The sequence below is a fragment of the Euleptes europaea genome, chromosome 8 (genome assembly GCF_029931775.1).
Source record: "Euleptes europaea isolate rEulEur1 chromosome 8, rEulEur1.hap1, whole genome shotgun sequence".
NCBI classification, from domain to species: Eukaryota; Metazoa; Chordata; class Lepidosauria; order Squamata; family Sphaerodactylidae; genus Euleptes; species Euleptes europaea.
This window is the reverse complement of record NC_079319.1, coordinates 11,371,458-11,384,548: the sequence shown is the minus strand read 5'-3', so window position 1 is coordinate 11,384,548 and position 13,091 is coordinate 11,371,458. Positions and strand designations below refer to the sequence as shown.

The 13,091-nt window shown below is 48.1% G+C and overlaps 1 protein-coding gene across 1 annotated transcript in view; it reads right to left on the bottom strand.

The window, feature by feature from the left end:
* Positions 1-11,115, bottom strand: part of ASAP1 (ArfGAP with SH3 domain, ankyrin repeat and PH domain 1) — a 147,795-nt gene extending 136,680 nt beyond the window's left edge. Inside the window, exon 1 of the mRNA XM_056854157.1 lies at positions 11,058-11,115. The gene's annotated coding sequence lies outside the window, so the exon portion shown is untranslated. The remainder of the gene's footprint in view (positions 1-11,057) is intronic.
* Positions 11,116-13,091: the final 1,976 nt, after the last annotated feature.

Below are 13,091 nucleotides of genomic sequence, written 5' to 3'. Positions count from 1 at the left end.
TCCACCACTCCAAACCATTGCTCTTAACCACCACACCACGCTGGATGTAGCAAGAGTCAGGAGAGGGTTCCTTCTTCCCTTCTTTCTTTTCCATGCAACTGTACTCCCTTCGGTCTTCTCCACTCTTCCAGTGGTAGGGTTGCCAACCTCCAGTTACTAGCTGGAGATCTCCTGCTATTACAACTAATCTCCAGCCGATAGAGATCAGTTCACATGGAGAAAATGGCTGCTTTGGCAAATGGACTCTATGGCATTGAAGTCCCTCCCTTCCCAAACCCCACCCTCCTCAGGCTCTGTTCCAAAAAACCTCCCTCCGGTGGTGAAGAGGGACGTGACAACCCTATCCAGTGGCATTGGGCCAGGCAACCAGCGAGTGACCAGGGGGCAGGGGGCATGAATATGGGGGAGGGGTGGAGGGAAACAACAACTTGACATCACCTCCGGGGGAAACCCCAAAAGTCGCATCACGCCCCTCTAGGAATTGCCAGAAACCTTATGGATTTATTATAGATAGGGTTGCCAACCTCTAGGTGGTGGCTGGAGATCTCCTGCTCTTACAACTGATCTCCAGGCGACAGAGACCAGTTCATCTGGAGAAAAAGGCTCCTTTGGTAATTAGACTCTATGTCACTGAAGTCCCTCCCCTCTCCAAATGCTGCCCTCCTCAAGCTCCACCCCCCAAATTTCCTGCTATTTCTCAACCCGGAGTTGGTAACCCTAATGCTGAGTCAAAGTCTAGGGATCAGGCCCAAGGGATAAATTAAGGTGAAGACATTACAAAGATAGGAATAATGAAGGTTGAGTCTAAGGGCAAAGGGTTTCTTGAATATTTGTCTTTTTCTTTATGTTGCATCTAAGGAGGAACAGTTCAAAGGAACAACCCCAGCCACAAAAATGTGGGGGCATAAATATGGAGAGAGACAGCATGGTGCAGTGGTTAAGGTGTTGGACTAGAATCTGGGAAACCCGGGTTCGAATGCCCATTCTGCCATGGGAACTTGCTGGGTGACCTTGGGCCGGTCACCTGCTCTCAGCCTCGACCCTGGCAAGTATTTGGGTGGAAGACCTCCAAGGAATACCAGGGTTGTAACGCAGAGGCAGGCGATGGCAAACCACCTCCAAACTTCTCTTGCCTTGAAAACCCCACCCGGGGTCGGCATAAGTCAGCTTTGACTTGATTGCCAAAAATAATGGGAGAATGTGTTTTTAATAATATTCCATTACATTTTAGTTGCATATTTATTTTGGCTTTGCTATGTGCTCAGTGGTGCCTTGCAGAGGATTATGGGATGTTGATGCAATTAACATGAATTCATTTGGTCTGGAAACAATAAACCTCAGCCTGTATGTGAGGCGTGAATTATAGCTAAGAGACGTTTAAGCAGTAAACATGATTTTTGTAGGTTAGATATAAGTCGTAAGCCAGTTATATAAGTGAAGATGCTGTCAACCCAGCCACCTGGCCTGTTGACCAATCAGAAGAAGAAATTCTGGAGGGATCTTCAATTTTTGGAGAAAAGGGTCCACTTTGGGGGAAGGAAAGGAATATATCTTGACACAGGGCAGACCTCTGTCAGATTGATGACAATGTGCATTCGCTTCTTCTGAAAGGTCAACCAAACTTAGAATTCTATAGAACTGCTTGGTTAGAACAATGCAAAAGAGAAATGATCTATGAACAGGGTTCAGAAACTTATAATAGACAAGGAGGAGGAGGAGAAGAAGTGGTTTTTATATGCCGACTTTCTCTACCACTTAAGGAAGAATCAAACCGGCTAGTAATCACCTTCCCTTCCCCTCCCCACAACCGATACCCTGTGAGGTAGGTGGGGATGAGAGAGCTCTAAGGCAGCTGTGACTAGCCCAAGGTCACCCAGCTGGCTTCGAAACAAACCCAATTCACCGAATTAGCCTCTGCCACTCATGTGGAGGAGTGGGGAAACAAACCCGGTTCTCCAGATCAGAGTCCACCACCCCAAACCACCACTCTTAACCACTGCACCATGCTGGCTCCAGTTTTATTACCTGTTTAGACTGTAGCCATAAAGATACTCTAAAAAAACCTCTTGATTTTATTCTTGTTCTGTCTCAGAATGTTCTCCAATCACAGCAGAAAATATCTCAGAGTGGGAGGAGAAAGGCCTATGGGTAGTTGTAGCTAATAAAGAGGACTATTTAGGGCTGTTTAGCTTGGAAAGAAGGCGGTTCAGGGGAGACTTGATAGAGGTCTATAAAATTATGCATGCTATGGCAGGGAGAAGCTTTTCTCCCTCTCTCCTATACTATAACGCGGGGTCATCTGCTGAAGCTGGAGGGTGAGAGATTCAAAACAGATAAAACGAAGTCTTTCTTCACACAACACATAGTTAAATTATGGAACTCCCTGCCCCAGGAGGAGGTGATAGTTACCAACTTGTATGGCTTTAAGAGGGGAGTGGGCATGTTCATGGAAGAGAGGACTATTCATGGCTACTAGTAAAAATGGATACTAGCCATGATGCATACCTATTCTCTCCAGGATCAGAGGAGCATGCCTGTTATGTGGAACACAGGTAGGACGATGCTGCTGCAGTCGTCTTGTTTGTGGGCTTCCTAGAGGCACCTGATTGGCCACTGTGTGAACAGACTGCTGGACTTGATGGACCTTGGTCTGATCCAGCAGGGCTTTTCTTATGTTCTTATGGCCGCATTCCTGTTGTAAGGGAAATCTCAGGAGGGGATAACTTTGGTGTAGAAGTGTGGCCACTGTTGTGTAGTGGTTAGAGTGTTAGATGGGGTTGCCAGGCCACTTTCCTCACATCCATGCAAGAACACCAACATTTAGTAACATCTACCAGTAGCAACAATGTTAACATGAGAGATTTATTAATGAATATTTTAATTAACATTCTCTTGAGCCAGGATAGCTCACCCTTTGTTAATTACAAGAATGACAGCAACAGTTTTGTCTGGCGGTGCAACGCGAGACATTGTGGGAGGAGCTATGGGGGCAGTGGAAGATAGGGTTGCCAGGTCCCTCTTTGCCACCGGTGGGAGGTTTTTGGGGTGGAGCCTGAGGAGGGCGGGGTTTGGGGAGGGGAGGGACTTCAATGCCATAGAGTCCAATGGCCAAAGCGGCCATTTTCTCCAGGTGAACTGATATCTATCAGCTGGAGATCAGTTGTAATAGCAGGAGATCTCCAGCTACTACCTGGAGGTTGGCAACCCTAGTGGAAGACCTTCTGCTAGGCATTCAGAAGGTCCCAGCCCAGGCTCAAACTCCAGTGAAAAAGACCAGGAAGGAGGTGATGTGAAAGACTTCTGCCTGAGACCTTGGTAGGGTTACCAACCTCCAGGTGGTGCTTGGGGATCTCCTGGAATTACAACTGATCTCAAGGGTATAGAGATGAGTCCCCCTGGAGAAAATGGCTGTCTCAGAGGGTGGGCTCTATGGCATCACACCCCTGCTGAGCTCCCTTCCCAGGCTCCACTCCCAAATCTCCAGAATTTTCCAGATCTGGAGTTGGCAACTCTAGGCCCTGGAGAGCTGCTGCCAGTCTGAGTAGACAACACTGACCTTTTTAGACCAATAGTCTGACTCAGTATTAGTCAGCTTCACAAATGGAGTTCACCCTGGGGTAGGGCTGTGGCTCAGCGGGGGAGCATTTGCTTGGCATGCAGAATGTCCTAGGTTCAATCCCCGGCATCGCCAGTTAAAATGGACCAGGCAATAGGTGATTGGAAAGTTATGTCATTACACAAATCAGTCCCCACCCGGGGCATTTTGACTCAGGGAAAATGCGGGGAAGGGAAGGCAGGAGCCTTTCCCCCTCTTGTTCCACCATCCTAAGCTAAATAGGCAGGGGGCATGGCTTAGTGGTAAAGCATCTTCTTGGCATGCAAACAGGGTTGCCAACCTCCAGGTACTATTACAACTGATCTCTAGCTGATAGAGATTCACCTGGAGAAAATGGCCAGTTTGACAATTGGACTCTATGGCATTGAAGTCCCTCCCCTCTCCAAATCCTGCCCTCCTCAGGCTCTGCCCCAAAAATCTCCAGGTATTTCCCAGTCCAGAGCTGGGAACCCTACATTCAAAAGGTCCCAGGTTCTATCCCCAGCATCTTCAGTTGAAATTGACCAGTCATTAGGTGACATGAAAGGCCTCTGCCTGAGACCCTGGAGAGCTGCCGCTAGTCTTAGACAATACTGATGTTGATGGACCAAGGGTCTGATTCAGTATAAGGCAGCTTCATGTGTGTGTTTGTGTGTGTTCACTGTGGAAGATCCTGAAGTAACTGGCAGGCTGTAAGGGCAGCTGGTGCATGAGGCTTATGCAGGGGAGGAAAACTGAGATGGTTCATCAAGCCATATTGCAAATATTTCAATATTTTCAGTCTCCCGAAGCTCCCATCTGTATCCAGGAAAATCTCCAACTGATGCACACCAACTATGGCACTTCAGTTAGCAGTCTTGTTTGTTTGTGTGTTTGGTTTGACTTTTAAAAAAATTCTGTCTACAGAACTACAGACTGTGGTGACCAAGAGCCAGCTGGGTTTTAGTGGTTAGGAGCGATGGATTCTAATCTGGAGAACCAGATTAGAAGCCATAGTCTTAAAAACATAAGAAAAGCCATGCTGGATCAGACCAAGGCCCATCAAGTCCAGCAGCATGTTCAAAAAGTGGCCAACCAGGTGCCTCTAGGAAGCCCACAAAGAAGACAGAAGGAAATAAGAAAAGCCATGCTGGATCAGACCAAGGCCCATCAAGTCCAGCAGCATGTTTACACAGTGGCCAACCAGGTGCTTCTAGGAAGCCCACAAACAAGACGACTGCAGCAGCATCGTGCCTGAGTTTCACAGCACCTAATATAATAGACATGCTCCACTGATACTAGAGAGAATAGGGATGCATCATGACTAGTATCCATTTTGACCAGTAGCCATCAATAGTCATGTCCTCCATAAGAACATAAGGAAAGCCATGGTGGTTCAGACCCAGGCCCATCAATTCCAGCGGTCTTTTCACAGTGGCCGACCAGGTGCTTCTGGCTATATCTGATCCACAGGAGACCAACCAGCCATATCCGATACAGACGTTGCAGAAAACCAGACAAAGTCTTAATGTGACATCTGGATCCAAAACTAACATTTTGATGTAATATACATCCTGATACTCTGGACATCATGTACAAGGTTTGAGCCGAAAGCCATGTTATAAGACACATGGACTAACTATATTTTACACAAAGCCACGCATTATAAAAGGCTTTTATTTTTTCTTATCTTGAACAATGTTTGTGTATATGTCAGGATGTGTATTGTGAAACTGGGTATGTATGGCCACTGAGGAAGGCCTCTAAAAGGCTGAAATGTGTCTGGTCAGATTTTTCTCATGTTATGTATTAGCATCAACTGTGAATGTTAGGATTGCCAGGTCCCTCTTTGCCACGGGCAGGAGGTTTTTGAGATTGAGGGTGGGGATTGGGGAGGGGAGGGACTTCAATGCCATAGAGTCCAGCTGCCAAAACAACCATTTTCTCCAGGGGAACTGATCTCTATAGGCTGGAGATCAGTTGTAATACCTGGAGATCTCCAACTAGTACCTGGAGGTTGGCAACCCTAGTTTATGTGTTTGTAATATTTGTGACCAATTATTCTTTGTGCTTTTTAGGAAGCCTGTATTGTAGGCCCTGTGTTTTTAAATACAATTGTGTGCGCAATATCTGAGCCAACATTGGTCTGGTCCTCTCTCCTCTGATGGGGTGCCACTTCAGTTAAAAGGGCAAAGAATCTCACATGGCGTCCCAGATGGTCTTCGAACCCTAATCTGGTCCTCTCACTGCCAGTGAGAACAGGCAGTACAGATAGGGTTGCCAGGTCCCTCTTCACCACCGGCGGGAGGTTTTTGGGGCGGAACCTGAGGAGGGCAGGGTTTGGGGAGGGGCTTCAATGCCATAGAGTCCAGTTGCCAAAGCGGGCCATTTTCTCCAGGGGAACTGGTCACTATCGGCTGGAGATCCGTTGTAATAGCAGGAGATCTCCTGCAACTACCTGGAGGTTGGCAGCCCTATCTCTACCACTGAAGGAAGAATCAAACCGGCTTACAGTCACCTTCCCTTCCCCTCCCCACAACAGACACCCTGTGAGGTAGGTGGGGCTGAGAGAGCTCTACCTGGAGGTTGGTAACCCTAAGTATGGATGGACCATTGCTCTATCTGAGCAGATGGCATCTTCTTATCAATCTAAAACTGCATTTCCCAAACTTGTTGTATTTGAAGCATGGGGTCTCCCCCCTCCCCGATTAAAACAGGGGGAACCCTTAGAAAGGTACACATATGCAATTCCCCATTACCTCCAGGTATACCACGCTCCCTCAGTCTCTGCACCTCTGGTGGAAGAGGATGGGAGGGAGTCTGTGCTGTTGAAGTTGCCAATCTCCAGGTGGTGGCTCCTGAGATTACAAGTAATCTCCAGACAATAGAGAAAATGGCCCTTTTGGAAAATGGACTCTATGACATTATACGCCATTGATGTCCCTGGCCTCCTCAAACCCCACCCTCCTCAGGGTCTACCCCCCAAATCTCCAGGTATTTCCCAACCTGGAGCTGGCAACCCTACGGAAAGGGGCCCCTGCCTTGATATTCTCCCCCCTCTCCTTCCCAGGGAAAATTTCCCCTCCCCCTGCCTTTTCCCTTGCGAAAGAAAAGATGTGACATTGGGTGTTGTTTTGTTTCCCCATCTTCCCGTCCCTTTTAGTACAAGGTCTGCTCTGGTGCTCAGTTTTGCAATCCCTGATCTAGAATATCGAAGTGACAGCTGCCCTTGAGAAACACGGGAATGCAGTTTGGAAACTCAGTTTAGCCCAAATATAAGCAATCTGTATTTGGTTAAGAGAGAGTCTCAGAGTCTCAAGAAACGGTCAATTGTAGACCAAATGTTTAACTACTTTGTGAACTCTAAGAGAAGAAGGAGTTGGTTTTTATACCCCAATTTTCTCTACCTTTTAAGGAGACTCAAACCAGTTTACAATCACCTTCCCTTCCTTTCCCCATAACAGACACCTTGTGAGGTAGGTGGGGCTGAGAGAGCTCAGCGAGACCTGGGTCTAGCCCAAGTTCACCCAGCAGGCTTCATGTTTAGTGGTGGTGGGGCATCGAACCTGGTTCTTCAGATCAGAGTTCGCCACTCGTGTGGAGGAGTGGGGAATCAAACCCAGTTCTCCAGATTAGAGTCCACCGCTCCTAACCACTACAGCACGCTGGTGTAGATGAGAAATGCCTCATCACTGCATCTTTAAGGGATTGCGCAACCTTACTGGATTCAGATGTCGCATGAAGACTATGGCTTCTTTCAAATGAGGAAACCCTCAATCACGCACAAGAGGAAGAAGGGGAAGCGTGCGAGGCTGGGAATAAACAAGATTCATTTAAGCCGGAGGCTGTATTCAGATGCTACGAACAGCCTTGTTGGTGTCATTTGAATTGAAAACAGCTTTAGGCTTGGGTTGGACATAACACAAAACCACTGTTTATTTTAACTATGGGTTACTTTCCGATGCCAGGAAACCAGCTAGGATTAAACTAGGATGTCCAAATGTATACACCATGCAAAATCATAAGACTAACTGCGGTTAATAAGCCAGCTTCTAATCATGGTTTCGGATCCTGGATTGATGGTCCCTAGCTACAGTTGCCAACCTCCAGGTGGAAACTAGAGCGCTCCTGGAATTATACCTTATTTCCAGAATACAGAGATCAGTTCCCCTGGAAGAAAAGGCAACTTCGGAGGGCAGGCTCTGTGATATACAGTAGAGTCTATGAGAAAGTCCTAGAGCGGCATCACATCCCTCCTGCTCTTCTTCCTTTCCCCAAACACCATCTTCCCGAGGCACCACCCCAAACTTCCAGGAATTTCCCAAATCGGAGTTGGCAACCCTGTCCCTAGCTAACCATACTTAGCAGAACAGCCTGCATTCACACAATCACACTTGTCTGTTGAACTAAACCATGGTTTTGCATGACATCTGAACCAAGCCTTAGCCATTTCATATGGCAACAGAGTTAGAAGAAGAAGAAGAGTTGGTTTTTATATGCCAATTTTCTCTACCTTTTAAGGAGAATCAAACCGGCTTACAATCGCCTTCCTTTCCCCTCCCCACAACAGACAGCTTGTGAAGTAGGTGAGGCTGAGAGAGTCCAGAGAAAACTGTGACTAGCCCAAGGTCACCCAGCTGGCTTCATGTGGAGGAGTGAGGAATCGAACCCTATTCTCCAGATCAGAGTCTGCCGCTCATGTGGAAGAACCCGGTTATACAGATTAGAGTCCACCGCTCTTAACCACTACACCACACTGGCTCTTTAAGGTTTCTGTGTTTGCCCCAAAGGAGAGAATTATGCCTTTCTTTGCAGGTGGGCTTTTGAAGCGGTCATAACCTTACATCTTCAACTTTGCGCTTGGATTTAGCTGTCTACAATCCCTTAGTTCTTCAGCTGCGGTCAGGTCAGCTCAGGATTTCCATGTTATCTCAGTTGTGGCTTTTTGTGGTTTTCTAAAGTACACTACATGCTCTAAAATAGCACTCGGGCAGCCGCCGTTCGCCGGATGAGCAAACAGAAAGTTTACGGAGGCAACCGTGGGCTGTTCCGCATTCTGCATGATTGCCTGGGACGAAAAATGTGCTCTGCAAACCACCGCCCCCCCCCCCGCTTCCCCCTTCCAGGCTCGCAACATTCCCGGCGATGTCTCACACGACTCGCATTGTGATAAGGGATGTGTATCTCTTTCACAGTTTGAATGAACACTTACGACAGCGCATTCTGATACCAGAGAGTGAAATCTGGTTCTCGTTTTCAGCCAGAGGCGATGTGTAAGATACAGCAACTCTACTCGATCACACCCAGGGCCGGTGCCAGTCATTTTCGTGCCCTAGGCAAGGCTAACTGCTTGTGGCCCCCCCCATTGCTAACCAATTTCCAAAAACAGATGTCTCATAGAAAAATAAAAGCACAAAACTTTTTAGGACATTATAATTAATTATATTCCATAGCACTGTTGTGGTACTTATCTTAAATATTTTTTTAAAAATTCTCAGTTGCATTTCCCCCCCAAGAAACAAATCTGTTTAAAACTGTGCCCCTCAGGCCAGTTCTGCGCCTAGTTCGCCTAATGGTAGCACCGGCCCTGATCACACCAATGGTCCATCTGTCTTATCTCCCGGAGGGATCAGAACCCAGTGTGGTGTGTTCTTTTCCATGGACTGGAACCCTCATATCTTCGGGACCGGGTGGTGTAGTGGTTAAAAGCGGTGGTTTGGCATGGTGGACTCTGATCTGGAGAACCGGGTTTGATTCCCCACTCCTCTATGTGAGTGGCGGACACTAATCTGGTGAACCGGGTTGGTTTCCCCACTCCTACACATGAGGCCAACTGGGTGACCTTGGGCTAGTCACAGTTCTCTTAAGAGCTCTCTCAGCCCCACCTCCCTCCCAGGGTGTCTGTTGTGGAGAGGGGAAGGGAAGGAGACTGTAAGCCGGTTTGAGTCTTCCTTAAGTGGTAGAGAAAGTCGGCGTATAAAAACCAACTCTTCTTCTTCTCCTCTTCCTTTTCTCATGGTATACCCCCCGCATAAGGTTGCCAGGTTGGCTACCGGCAGGAGATTTTTAGGGTGGAGCTTGAGGAGGGCGGGGTTTGGGGAGGTGAGGGACTTCAATGCCATAGAGTCCAATTGCCAAGGGGGGCATTTTCTCCATGTGAACTGATCTCTGTCGGCTGGAGATCCATTGTAATAGCAGGAGATCTCCAGCTAGTAACTGGAGGTTGGCAACCCTACCACTGGAAGAGTGGAGAAGACCGAAGGGAGTACAGTTGCATGGAAAAGAAAGAAGGGAAGAAGGAACCCTCTCCTGACTCTTGCTACAGCCATAAGAACATAAGAAAAGCCATGCTGGATCAGACCAACGTCCATCAAGTCCAGCAGTCTGTTCACACAGTGACCAATCAGTAGCCTCTAGGAAGCCCCCAAACAAGACGACCGCAGCAGCACCATCCTGCCTGTGTTCCACAGCACCTAATATAATAGGCCTGCTCCTCTGATCCTGGAGAGAATAGGGATGCATCATGACTAGTATCCATTTTTATCCCTCCTCCGCCCTCGCCCACATTAAGAAAATAATAACAGCCTACCATCCCAGGTTGTTGTAAAGATTACTGAAATAATATATAAAAAGTACTTCGAGCGCTGCAATGTGTTACTTAAAAGCTATATTATTACTCATGATGTTAGTTTGTTATTATTAGCAGCAATCCCAGGGATTAAATCTAAGAATGGATGCTCTAGCACACTCCTCCAAAATCTCTATGGTTTCCACAGAATTTTCAAAGAAATGTGCTAGAGCATCCCCGTTGCTTCCGGGGTAAACCTGGAAGTGACACATGAACACATGAATCTGCCTTATACTGAATCAGACCCTCGGTCCATTAAAGTCAGTATTGTCTACTCAGACTGGCAGCAGTTCTCCACGGTCTCAGGCAGAGGTCTTTCATATCACCTACTTGTAGGGTTGCCAGGTCACTCTTTACCACCGGTGGGAGGTTTGGGGGGCAGAGTCCCCCAGTGCCATAGAGTCCAATTGTCAAACTGGCCATTTTCTCCAAGTGAACTGATCTCTGTTGGCTGGAGATCAGTTGTAATAGCAGGAGATCTCCAGCTAGTACCTGGAGGCTGGCAACCCTACCTACTTGCCTAGTCCCTTTAACTGAAGATGCCCGGGGATTGAACCTGGGACCTTCTGCATGCCAAGCAGATGCTCTACCGCTGAGCCACAGTCCCTCTCCTAGCGGAACTTCCATGGGGTATAATGCCATAGCGTGTACCTTCCAAAACTGCCATTTTCTCCAGGTGAACTCATCTCTGGCACCTGGAGATCAGTTGTTACAGCAGGAAATCTCCAGCCGCCACCTGGAGGCTGGCAGCCCTAGATGCCAGGCTGTTTGTAAGGACTGCAAAGCACCATGCAATTAGAAATCCTGAAGACTCGACAAAGCCCTGACCTATATACCGTCTTATTACTTCCTTACCGGGTCCATAATGAATCCCTTGAGGAGAAGCTGGAGAGCCTGGAAGCCGACGATCTCATGTCTCATCTGTCACCACAAGAAAGTTACCTGCATGAAAAGAGAGAAAACAGATTCCTTAAAAGAGTGCAGAGAACGGGAAGAACGCGCACATTCAAACCCAACGCTGCAAACTTGCGCATTTCGTAAGGGAACAAGCAGGAACAGTGTCCGAGGCACAGGAATACAAGGGAATGAGAAATGACTGCCAGGTCATTTGTCCCAGAAGTTACTCCGAAGTAAACAGCTGAACTTCTGCTGGTTTTGATCCAGCAAGACGCAGCACGGTGTGGCAGCGAGGATTGCCAACCTCCAGGTACTAGCTGGATATCTCCTGCTATTACAGCTGATCTCCAGCCGTTCGAGATCAGTTCACATTGTCACTTTGGCAACTGGACTCTATGGCCTTGAAGTCCCTCCCCTCCCCAAACCCCACCCTCCTCGGGCTCTGCCCCCAAACCCTCCCACCGGTGGCAAAGAGGGACCTGGCAACCCTGTCTGAAACTGTCCAACCTTATGGGGCAACTGAAAACAGCTCTGCACCGTCCTCTATATGACAGCTAGGGTTGCCAACCTCCAGGTACTAGCTGGAGATCTCCCGCTATTACAACTGATCTCCAGGCGACTTTGGCAATTGGACTCTATGGCATTGAAGTCCTTCCCCTCCCCAACCCCTGTCCTCCTCAGGCTCTGCCCCAAAAACCTCCCACCGGTGGCAAAGAGGGACCTAGCATCCCTAGTCATGGAGGGTGGAGGGAGCTGCCTTAGGGTTCACAACACTGCGTCAGCAAATACCAGGAGCTTAGGTGGCGTCCAGGATGGGTGGAGTTTGTGGAGGATATGATGTCACTTCTGGGTAATGTTCTAGGAATGTCCTATAACTGCTGTGGTAAAGGCCATAGAGACTAAGGAAATCCTTAGAGCTTCTCTGTGGAGGTCATTTTTTTCTCCTGCACCCCAGTTTCTCAAGGGCAGGAGACTGAGGCTGGGGTAGGGTTACCAGGTGCCTCTTTGCCACCGGCGGGAGATTTTTGGGGCGGAGCCTGAGGAGGGCGGGGTTTGGGGAGGGGAGGGAGTTCAATTGCCAAAGCTGCCATTTTTCTCCAGGTGATCTGATCTCTATTGGCTGGAGATCAGTTGTATTAGCAGATCTCCTGCTACTACCTGGCAGTTGGCAACTCTAGGCTGGGGGCTAGATATTCTCCACTTGGTCCAGGTGATTGAGCAGCTTAGACTGCCAGGACTGGCCTAGGGTTGCCAACCTCCAGGTGGTTGCTGGAGATCTCCCACTATTACAACTGATCTCCAGGCAACAGAGATCAGTTCCCCTGGAGAAAATGGCTGCTTTGGCCATTTGCCCCCCAAAATATCCAGATATTGTCCAACCTGGTGCTGGCAACCCTAGACTGGCCAGTGGCTCTGTGGCATGATCGGAGTTGTGGGGCTGAGAGAAGGTGTATCTGGAGTCTGCTGCCACCTCAGATGATTGATATGTCACCAGGCTGGGTGGAAGCTCCAGACTGGCTTCTATGGCCATCGTCACCAGTCGGCTAGTGGGTATGGTTGTATCAGGCCTGGCACTGGCTGGCATTTCTGACAAAGGCTGACATCTCTGACTCTAGTCTGATGTGTTTTCTGAATTGACAGACTGTGGCTAGCAATTAACCTGCAAACTGTGATTTGAAACCTCAGCTTGTAATGGTTGCAACTCATGGTACAGAGGCTAACCACAGCTTGCCAGTTTGGATGTTACGGCAAACTATGGCTTGAGCAAGCCAGGAAACAAGGGAGAAGTAGAGGGGAGGAAAAGAGGAGGGCAAAATCCAAACCACAGAGGATTGGCAGGTTGATTTTCATGACATCTGAATTAGGAGAGAATGCACAGCCCTCACTGAACTACAATTTCCAGAATTCTTTGAGGCTTAAGCAAGGTTCAAAACCAATATAGATCTGCTGGAGAAATATGACCATAATACAGCTCATCTTGTTTTGTCAGCT